The sequence below is a fragment of the Haliaeetus leucocephalus genome, unplaced genomic scaffold (genome assembly GCF_000737465.1).
Source record: "Haliaeetus leucocephalus isolate CR32 unplaced genomic scaffold, Haliaeetus_leucocephalus-4.0 Scaffold160, whole genome shotgun sequence".
Classification (NCBI taxonomy): domain Eukaryota; kingdom Metazoa; phylum Chordata; class Aves; order Accipitriformes; family Accipitridae; genus Haliaeetus; species Haliaeetus leucocephalus.
The window spans coordinates 2,123,988-2,135,672 of NW_010972596.1; positions in this window are offsets into that span (position 1 = coordinate 2,123,988).

Consider the following 11,685-nt stretch of genomic DNA (forward strand, 5'->3'; position numbering starts at 1 on the left):
ATGGCTCCTGTACATACTACCTGATACCTTGAAATCATCTTCTCCAAGACACCAGAGTACATGTACCATGTTCACACCCACGTGCCATGCCCCTAGCTTTATGCCCCCTTGCCAAGCCTGTGAGTAACCCAGACCTTCTCCCAAATTTTCTCTCTTTAACAGAATGCATCAGCAGTGAACCACACACGTGCTGGTGGCATTTCTGCAGATAGCTGCGCATGAAAGCTGAAGCCTGACGGTTACCATGGGATTCTCTCATTAAGCTTCTACTGAATATACTGCATTCTTTGCTGTCTGTTAATCTTTGCTACTCTTCCCCCTCTCCCCTAATTCTCTTGCCCTCTGTGCAGGAAAGTGAATTGTATCAAACCCTGCTGAGGGTAAGAGAGCTGCTGTGCTCTGACACAGGTTCCACAATTGCGTTCGGCTTGAGAAACCTCATCTTTCAAACTCTCGCCAAACAGGCATTGCTGTGTATTTTGGGAAAAAAAACCAAAACCAGCTACTGCACCTGTTGTTATTTATGAATAATAATAAAAAGGTTTGAAAAAAAGTGTACTTAATCTGCCCTCCTGCTGTGCGTTGGACCGGGTTCTTGTTTTCACTTATACCCCTTTGTGCTCCTTTAGCAAGTGCAGGAGCCTTTGGATGGGTGTTTTACACGTTTACTCCTGTGAAGGCCCATTTACGCTTCCCGAGAGCTATGAGAGGGTCCCAGTAATGAAGATAGTAACTACTTCACGTGAAGCCATCCTTTCTGGTTGACACGTGTATCCCATGCGCCCAGGCTTGCAGGAATGGTCCCTGGGGAAGACTTGGCTCTGCAGAAACCCTCACTGCACCCAGGCGTCTCAGCAGAAAGATTTCTGTCCTTTTGGATCCTACAAAGAGCACGATATAACCGACTGTACTGAACCCCCAGGGAAGCGGCGCAAAACTTTAATGCACACCCTGTTTTACTGAAGTTTTTTTTTTCTTTTTTCCCACTTAGCTCCTCAGGTAAAGGAGTCTGAGTGACAGATTTTTTTTCTCTTTGTGGTCCAAATCTCCAGTATGCTCCAGATACGTCAAAAAAAAAAAAAATCGTCAGCTATCGCACTGCTCACCTGCTATGGATGTGCCTGTTTCGGGACAGCTGCTAGCCTGGATCAGGCCGCCTGTGCCGGCCCCACGTGTTTCGTGGGCTTGCGGCACAAAGCGGCGGCTGCTGTAAACCCGCAGTAGGTTTTAGAAAGCTGGGAAGGGAATTATAGTGACTTGCTGCTGGCACATTCCTGTTAATGTGTTTGCTCACTTTCTTGAGCATCTTATGAGAATTACCAGTGAATTCAGATAACTGACAGGATCTTAGTTATAATTAGTAGCAGCTTCCTTTCTGACACACGGGAAGGGCTAACAACATTTTTCTTAAGGCAGAGTTGTTATGCTATCCTCCGGAGAGGTACTTTAAAAAAATGCATTTTCTGGCAAAAAGCCTCTCCCACTTGTTTAGGACAGATGGGAGAGGAAGGGATTCTGAAGTGATGGAGTTAGAGGGCAACAAAGTATTGTACAAACTGTCGCAGTGCGTGGGCTGTTGCAGATCAGCTATTTTTGTTATTACTGACATGCATCCGTTATATCGGGAGCTCAAACAGAAGTCACCAGTGGCAAAATAAAAATATCAGAGCAGATGTGGATGAAGTTTCTATTTTTCTCTCCATACAAGCTGTGAAAAATCTCAGGGAAATTAGCAGAGTGTAATACATGCGAAGCCCTGAAACTTGAGGGCTGAATCAAATTACTGCATTTATTTAGCCTGACGAGCAAAGTGTACCTGTCCACAGGGTCTAATCACGGAACACTGATTTTCTGTTCCATTTCTGAGGAATTTGAAAAAGAAAACAGACATTAGCGGGGCTTTCAAAAAGGCCTAAGAAGCTAAATACCCAAGAAGAGTTTAAGATCTGCTGACTTTCAGTGAAACTGGGGGTCTGGTTTGAGGTTAACTCTCCTCACGGACACCGCAGAAATGAGGTGCCTGAAGGGATGGCTCGGGCTGCTGAGTCCAATTCTTTACAACTGTGAACAGCCACGTAATGTTTGAGAAGGCTCAGCCCAAGGGACCCTTCTCCATCTCTGTTTCCCCAGAAAGTCCTGTGGTTTTATGTGCCAGCAGGTCCTTCGAGGAATCCATCTGGTCTTTCTCCCAGGTTCTGTTATGGACAATACAGATGAAAAGTGAAGTGCAGAAAAGGAATAATTCAGGGACAAAAATTGAATGAAACTTCCATTTCACAAACCTGGAGCCTTTAAGAGAGCTGGCTACAGCAAAGGCGATAGGACTGGGAGATGATCAGGGGGACGTGACCAGTCAACCCATTTAAATGGGATTTAACAACCTGAGTTAAACAGAGCTTCTGGCCATAATTTGGATGGCTTCCAGGACTGAAAAGTTTTTTTCAGTGTAAATGGTTTGTAGGTCTGAGCTCGGGGATTGATCCTGATGGATAACAGAGCAGTTCTCCAGTGTCATATGACACATTCATGTCAATTTTTCCTGCTATTTCCTTTTATTTTTCTAAATGTAAAATGTACTTCTAAATGTAAAATGTTCCCCACTGAAATGGGGAATTATAAAATAATAAATAAGTAAAGCAAGTAAGTACATCAATAAGCAGTAATAAAAGTAATGACACTAAATAATTATGCATGTGACTAAAGATGTCTTCACATCCATAAAAGAGGCTTGAATACGTTCAAGTTCAAGCAGTGACTTAGCTTTTTTCACCTAAAGGTTATTTTCCAGAAGTGCACCTGAGCTATAGCTTTCCTAATGCAAAAGTTTTGGAGTGTTGTCCCCGCTCGCCAAAACTCCCTCCTCTAATTGAACTAACTCTTTAGCAAGTGCAAAGTCTCTGAGGAGTGAAGCCAGGCAGGGCTTTGTCACCTCAAATATAAAAAGCTGGAGCCAGACAAAAGTCTGACTGCTTCTCCTACAAAGAAAGGCACGATCCGAGTTAAAACAGAGACTTGGGAAAAGATTCCTGCGGATTCAGGTTTTCTTTTCCTGCTGGTGCCGGGAGGATGCGGCTTCTTGGATGGTACCACTGGTCGCCTCTGGGAATTACTGGTGTTGGAGCCGGTGCAGGGTGCGGGGTTTTGGGGCTCTGGCAGGAGCAGGGAGAAGGGAACAAGGAGCAGGGAACAGGGAGCAGGGTGGTAGGTCTTGCTTGAAGCTCGAAGGGCTTCTCTGCTCCATGTGTGCCTAGAGCTGGCCCCGCTCAGGTGACACGGCACCACCGACACACTGGATGCTTTGTCACAAAGGACCTAGAGACCCAGCTTAATTTTAATTGGCACTTACCAGCAGTTCAGTTTAATTACCCGACGTGCCTGTGAGAACCGAGGCTGTCGTGGGGCAACAGCCTCAAGCATCCACGCGTGAGAAAGACAAGCTCAAGGGAACGGGCCTGAGGAAGCAGTGCTACGTTCTCAGATATTTCCTTTCAGAGAGCAGAATCCAGGGTTGTGCATGTCAATGACTATCAGGGTGGGGGTCTCACTTGGACAGAGTTTTGTCAGGAACTGCATTTCAGGCTGTGAATGAATGAAAGAGAGGCATTTTTTGCACAGGAGCAATTCCAGACCGAGAGATGCTTTTGGCAAAAGTACTGGATTTCCGGAAGCACTGGATATTATTAGTCTGCCTTTTGAGGTTGTGCTTTATCTTTCTGTTTACGTGCAAAAATTTCCCTGCTGCTGAATTAGTTTCCTCAATGGAAAACTTATCAAGTCTGAAGAACTCTGTGCAATTGAACAAGAAGCTAGAAGGATGTGAAATACTTAGACTGAGAATTGTAGGTCACAACTAATATTTAACATTTATTTATAAAGGGAAAAGAGGTCATGTAGCAGATTCCCACTATCACATTGGCCAAATAGCTATGCAAATGTCTTTTGATTCCTCCTTAATACTCATGTTTTGCAGAAAGTCTCCCAGGGTGCTAATCCCCTGGAGTGATATTCATTCACATGAAATGAAATACACAGAAGAGTGGGAATGATAGAAAGATTTTACTGGCACAAATGTGGCAGTGAGCAAGTTATGTAGGTCAGCACAAATGAGTATAGATAAAATTTTTATATCATCAGACCATGCATTTCACAAATGCTGAGCATGAAAGGGGAAAAAATCAGAAGTTTCGTAGAGGCATTTAAAAATTATTGGGGGTAATTGCTGTGGGGTTTTGTTTTTCAAGCAAAGCAAATATTCAGGCATCTTAATTGCAAAGAGTGAAAATGTGAATTCTCACTGAAACAAACAACAAAATTCCTACTGACCTTAATGGAGCTGGGATTTCATCCAGGTAGCCAACTGCAGGAGCCTCAAAGAAGGGAAAAATAATAACCAACACATTTTAGAAACACAAGTTTTCCCTGAAAGCTGTTTTTTATGCATAAAACTCTTATTTTCACCACAAAGGTTAATTCTGAGTCTCCCTCAGTACAACAAGCAAGTTTTTTGCATCCTCTTGAGATGCTAGGAATATTTCCAATGGGAAACACATGCAGCTTAAATGGGAGGTGAGTCACAGAAGCAGAGAATGGCTGAGGCTGGAAAGTGCCTCTGGTGATGGCTTAGTCCAAGCCCCCTGCTCAAGCGGGGCCACCTACAGCAGGTTGCCCAGGACCACGTCCCATCAGGGTTTGAGTATCTTCAAGGATGAAGACTCTAAAACCTCTCTGGGCGACCCGTACCAGTGCTCAGTCACCCTCATGGTACAAAAGTCTTTCCTGACGTTCGGAGGAAACCTCCTGTGTTTCGGTGTGTGCTCATTGCCTCTGGTCGTGTCACTGGGCACCGCTGAGAAGTGTCTGAGAATAAGAATTCTAGCAACTATTTGCATTATTAGAAACAATCTCAAGAGAACAATACTGGTGGACAGAGAAAATGGGAAGACGGAGGCAAATGGTGCTGGCCGTATGTTCCATGGCTCTCTGAAATCATTGCCTGTGTGTTGCCAGCACCTACGGTGTGACCATGTGCTGCCTTTCGTGATCCCAGCTCATCTGTGCAGACACAAGGAGCAGCACAGCAACACCTTTAAGCCAGCCAGGGATATCTGGTATAGGGCTCAGCCCCTCGTTCATGCTGACATGGTTTCCTCTGACACCTTATCCTTGTTTTTTGCAGTCATTCCCCCCCCGCCATTACCTTTGCACCACAAACTTTTTGATTGTAGTCAGACCTGCACTGTGATTTCACTCTGCTAACATTTTCACTAGTCTTTAAATGTTGTACTTTCATTTTTTTGTCTCCATCCCTCTGATGCCCTCCAGTTTAATAGATAGGCTGGAGTTTTCTAAATCCACTGGGGAAGGCTGTCACACGAAGCAGGCTGCCATGGCTCTTGTCACTGGGACTGTGATCTTTCACTTTGCCTGAGAAGTTGTTCTTAGCCACCTAAAAGTGGGATCAGATTTTGGCCAGTGATGAAGACGCCTGAAAAATCACACCCACACTGCATGTATGTATGCAATCAACACATGAGAAATGGTTTTCTTTTTTATTTAAATGTTCAGTGTTCCTGATAGTTTAAAATAAAAAATATTTATCCAAATGAGACTCAGCACTTTCAAAACATGCTTTCCTTTCTGTTTCAGTTCTTAATCCTTCACAGACCTCTGTCTTGGCCAACATCTGTCATTTTGTAATCTGTGATTTGATCTAATTTGGCCATTTCTGTGTATTGACTTTGAAGCAAGTACTATGACAGTATTAAAATAAAAACATTACCTAATCCTATGGAAAACATAGTAAAACTGCTGACATTCTGAAAACATTCTTGCATTGTTTCCCTGGATTTGAACTACAAAATATAAAGGCCAAACCAAAGATGGCACAGTTATTTTATTTAGCGTCAACAGTGTTCAAAATGTTTTTCATAGTAAGTTTCTGTCTAAAGTTTAAGCAAGCACCCACATGTTATGCTAGACAAGACCTTACATCTCTGTCATGTTGAGCAGACAGTGAAAGTAAAGATTAAATGGAAAACATGTCTTCATATTAATTATAGATGGTTAGGATTTCTTAGGACCTGAGGGAAATAAACAAAAGTTCTCGGCTACTGGAAGCTTGGAGTCTATTGCTTTAAATCAGTAAATGTGGACAATTTACATGGGTAACATGCCACATATCAGCATGAAAATATTTGTCAGAAACTGATGAATGAAACAAGAAGAATAATGAAGAAAAATGACAGTACACATACCCTCCAGAAAGCAAAATAAACAACTTAAGTGTTTGGTAAATAAATCCCTGCAGAACTCTTAGAAATGACTTACTGATTAATTGAATCAATCCATCAACCTTTTGTGATGGCATCAATTTGCGGTCCCTTCGATGTTCTTCTTCCATAGCTACTGCTTTAGATGCCTTTAAAATGTAGGATATGATATAATACATCTATATGGAGCTATCATAAATTAATTGGATACTCTAGTGAGATATAATTGGTTGATTCTTTTACTCAACTGTCATATGTACATGCTTAAAATAACCATATCACCTTATAATTGTACTCTAAGTTCCCTTTTCCCTGCCTTTCTCCTTCTCCTGAAGTTTTTTGGCACCAGTTTTTTGATTAATCAAATTTAACAGCAGAGTGGGACTGTGAGATCATATTTGTCTTTTTCTTTTTTTTTTTTTTTTAATTTGAAATGTTCTCATTTACTTACTTTATTTAACATAGGAACTCTGCAGAAAGACTGTCTGTGTTCATGGATTGCACCATGCTTGTACATCCAGTAAGTATCAGAAATTGTAGTTTTTGTATACAGAATGCCCAACTGAAAAATGAGGGTCTTTGAACCTCTTGAAAGGAGAGATAGAAAAAGCTAAGTAGAAAAAGGGAGAGACTGTGTGTGTGGTTTTGTATCCCCACCAGGGAATGTTCTCACATAACAGGTATGTGTGTGTGTATGCATGTATGACAGGGAGAAATGAGCCAACATTTAGCACAACCGCACATAGATGCCTGAATACTGAGAATCCCATGTAAATTAACGCAATTGCACATACTTACACGTTCTCCTAGGAACACAAAGTTCACCTGCATGCATAGAAACCAACCATCCAAATGTTTGCAAGGGGAAAAGAAAAAACAACCCTGAGACAAATTTGAAGAGACTGAAATGTGAATCTGATTCAGTCAACGTGTTCACAAACACATTTTCTGTGAATTTTGTTCTAGTTCACCTGTGTTTTTTGTAGCTCCAGATATTTATGACTCTCTGTGTACTCACTGCGCTGTAGCTTTAGCAAATGTAATTGCACATTTGAAAATGATTCCTACCAGGGCTCGCTGTACCTCACAGTGTGCTGACAGCCTTTACCATGCTGTTAAGTGTCTCCCTGTGTCTGGGGCCTTTAGAGGATGGACATAAACTTTGTGCTTTGTCTTCTTCCAGTTTTGCACACATATCCACAGTGACACCGTCCTCCATGACTGTCGTCACCGTCATTATGTGAACAGTTGGGAACAATGGATGTGACAAAGAACCGTACGTAGTTTTGGGAGCGTATTTGGGGTTGATGTCTTCAGGTAGAGGGGGAGAGTGAGGATGAGACAAGAAGATGGTGACAGGGAGAAAGAAATGAAATATGTATGAAATAACATTCTGTGTGGCAGAACAGAAGACTGCTGAAGAGCACAAGCTGAATATGAACATGCTTCTTCATGCTTAGCTCCATACAACCTATTTCCCAGGAGGACAAAGGCAAGCTAGGAAAGTGGTTAGGTAACAGATGGCAGAAAAGATCCTCTTCCACTGGTGAATGCAGAAGTTCGGCTTTTGTAGAGGAGGTTTAATTTTGAATCAGAGATGACCACAAGCAATTTTTTTTTAATGCTCAGGTTTCACAGTGCTCCTATTTATCCAAAATAATAATCCCAAGGCATTTGGAAGTCCCAAGAGCTAAGTCTTCTACTCAACAGAGAGCAGAAAAGATGGTGTTTTGATTGGACCTGATGAAAAAAACTCTTTAGCAATCTTGGCAGGATTTGGAAGATGCTTAAAAAAGACATCTGTCTTGGTTGGTTTCTGAGAGGTAAAGGAAGAGTGCATTTTAAAAGACCCTTCCTCTGTGTATGTGGAGAGAGATGTGCAACAAACGCATGTACGGTGCTACTTAGAACTCCACATTTGGTACAATATCTTTGTTTCTGTCCCACTCAGCTATGCAAAGGTCACAACCCCAACTGGCAGCAATTGCCCCTCTTGGTGAAGGTCTGAAGAGAGGGACTTGTTAGGACATGAGACCAAACACAGCTGATTTCTCCAGTCCGTGGCTGGGGATGAAGCGTATTAGTGACTGCAGGAAGGAAACACCTTCTACTGACTCATTCTGTGCTGTGCCACTTCTATATGTGAATGAATAACTGCAGTCTAAAGGGCAGTTTCTTTTATGCATAGTAATTACATTTAATATTGCACATAGCTTGGAGCGGACTGATTAGCGTTAACAACTGTCTACATCTTTCTCCAAGGAGCAGTGGACACAGCGCTGTCTGCAGTATTTCTATGCATCGGTTCTTCACTAAAACCTGGCTCACCTTCAGTGTCTGTCACCAGTCCACACGCACTGGGGAAGAAGCCAGAATCAGATTAGCTACAAAACAAACTCAAAAAGTCTATCAGTTTCGTCTCAGCTATGTTGAGGAGACTCATCAGTAGAAAGCAAGCAAGCAATACATACACATAGACCACTCCTGGGGCTTTCCATCTTTGTGAGAAAAATCCTCATCCTCTGATTAATTGCATTTAAAAATAAAACAGAGGCCTGGAAATGAAAATATTGTAAGCTGGAAGGATTCATGGTGTACGGAGTTTTGCTTTGCCTACTATCAGTGTGCTCAAATGGAGAGTGAGAGTGCAAGTGATCAAAACCTTCAGACACAGAGTTAATAGCCACTCCTGTCCAGAGACATCCGTGGATCAATACGTACTGCACCAGCCTTTGTCAAAATGCTGGCCAGCAGTTGAGTATTGCAACCAGTAGTCAAATTAAACAAGTAGAGCACAAAACGTTTCTCCTTACCTGACTGAAAAGTATCACTTGCACTGTAATTATGGCATAAAAAATCCTAATGACAATAATTAATGAACTCTCTTTCTAAGGAATAGTCTTAGGAGAGCATGACCGAGTATCTCGAAATGTATACCATGCTGCTCCGCCTTTATTAAATGACCTCAGGCAAGCTGTCAATTGTATGTGAGCTCGATAAAGACGTTGCCTAAGACAGGATTTCATCATTTCAGTGCAGGGACAATGAACAGCATATAAAAGAATATTAATGCAGTGGAAATATCCATGTTACATAGCTCCTTCTTAACAAGGATTACTTTTGCAATACTTAACACTGTTGGCAACTGTAAACCTATCATAGGCTTAAAATTCCTGATGAGTGGGCAAAAACGCCCCGTTTTCTAAGTGAAGAGTCTATTGCAGTCAGCCTTGTAAAAGAAACCTTTTAGTGTCAGTGATAATGAAAATACCTGCTACCTCTGACAGAGTTAAAATGGTGTCATGACCTGGCAATTTCTATTCAGTGCTGTCACATCCGTGCGCTGCACAGATCGGGATTGTCATCATGTAAATGTAATAGGATTCTTTATCCTGCATTGTTGCTCAGCTGGGAACAGTAATTCTAAGTTTCTTGTAAGTTGTGAATAGCAGCAGGGGCCATGAATAGCTTGGAAACCTATATTTTTTCCATTTATTTTTTTTTAAATGCAAATTACACTAGTAAGTCAAAAAAATCACTTTTGTTAAAAATACATTCAGAATTAACAAATGCCAAAAAGAAAAGGAAAAAAAAAGACACATTTGGATTGTATCTCTTGCCTTCTGAATATTTAAGTTTATAACAAAAGCCCAGCCTAGAAAAATAACATTCTTTACTGGATTTTGAGGAGGATACAGCTGTACAAATCAAAAATGTCATCCAGATATTCTCACATTACTGTGCTCTAAACTGCTTCCAGAAGAGATCTGTCCACTAATCATTTAATTTAGTAGTCAACAGTCCTAATTTCTTTTTAATGGTGGTGCTTTAACTGCAACTTAAGCAGGGTTATGAATACCAACTTCATATAGGTGTGTATGTGTATATATATATGTATACTGTGTGTATGTGAGTGTGTGTATATCTACTCTATATGTAATATATGAATACGCATTTATAATGTAATCCTTAATAGTTAGATGTGCTTCCTATTTCCTAAGCACTTTACAAACATTAACAATTCAGACCTCACAAAAAACCTGCGAGGCACATGTTATTCCCATTTTGTAGATGGGAAGACTAAGACACACAGAAATTAAGGCCAAAATTTTCTCAATTAAAATCAGGCCTAAAAGCTACGTGTAGACACTTCATTAAATTGTCTGACTTCTAAAATTGCTAACTACCAGTAGCCGCGGTTCCATGGGAAATCACTGAAAGGTATGAAAAATTATCTTCTGAAAATTGGATTGCTGCTTAGGTGCCTAAGCTGGTTTCTTTTCACGTTAAAAAATGATTTTTATAGAAATGTGATTTTGATTAACTGGTATACAGGGAAAGCTAAAATACCCTGTTATGACATTTTCATTCCATTTAAACCTCTACATTGTGTTTAATACTATGCATCTGCTGTATTTAATCCTACATAAAAGTAAAAACTTTGCAAAGTTTTCAAGTTATGGGAAATTTCAGCCTGGCACTTGGAAGTTGCATGGTTTTCCAGGGGGTGAAAAGCAGCTCTACCCAGAATGAACTCAGAATTTTGGGTAACCAAGTCCGAAAATTTAAATTTGAGATCCAAATCAGCGATGAATGCTTTATGGGATCAGGCCTAGGGGACGTGCCTAATAGAGGCAGCAAATCCCTATCAGGATCTGGGGCCGGAGCCCTTGGCCCCGCGCATCGGATGCTTCCTGGGTTATGCAACCCCTGCCGATAGTTATTCCTATGTATTTTATATACATAGACATACACACACACACATACACTTACATATACATATATAGATAGATATAAAAAAATCTCACTGAATCAATGTACGTATAGTTCCTGAACACGTCCCATATCTTATTTTCACTGGTGAACGCCTGTTCCTCTGTCATTGTCCAGAGTTGTTCCTTGTGACGCTGTACATCCATGCAGACACGGCAAAGGGCGCTGGTTTGTACAGGGATGGATGAGTGGCGTGCGCGCACGGGCCGTGGGAGGAAAGGGAGTCACTCGGGGGGGGCGTCTCGAGCTTTTCCAAGTGCCAACCTTCCCTCTCGCCCTCAAAAGCTACGCGGTCACCTCAGGTGTGGTAGGTGCGTGCGTTTGCCTATGCAAGGTCTGAGCAAAGAAACAATGACAATCCAAGTTTCTGAAAAGCCTGAGCAAAATATTGGGTTTTTCCTAATGAAAGCCACCTAAGTGCCTGAAAAATACAGATCAGATGTAGAACAAAACATATGTTCCTAGGAGTTCAGAGTATTTCATATACACATTGACCTACTAGCAAAATTCCCAAAGGCATCTTGTTGCCAACTACGTAACAGCACAGTTTTTTTTTTTTTCAGCCACAATAATACAGGAAGATAAAATACACATTCTAACACACAACAGATCCCCCAAATATACCACAAAAAGGTCTCCAATA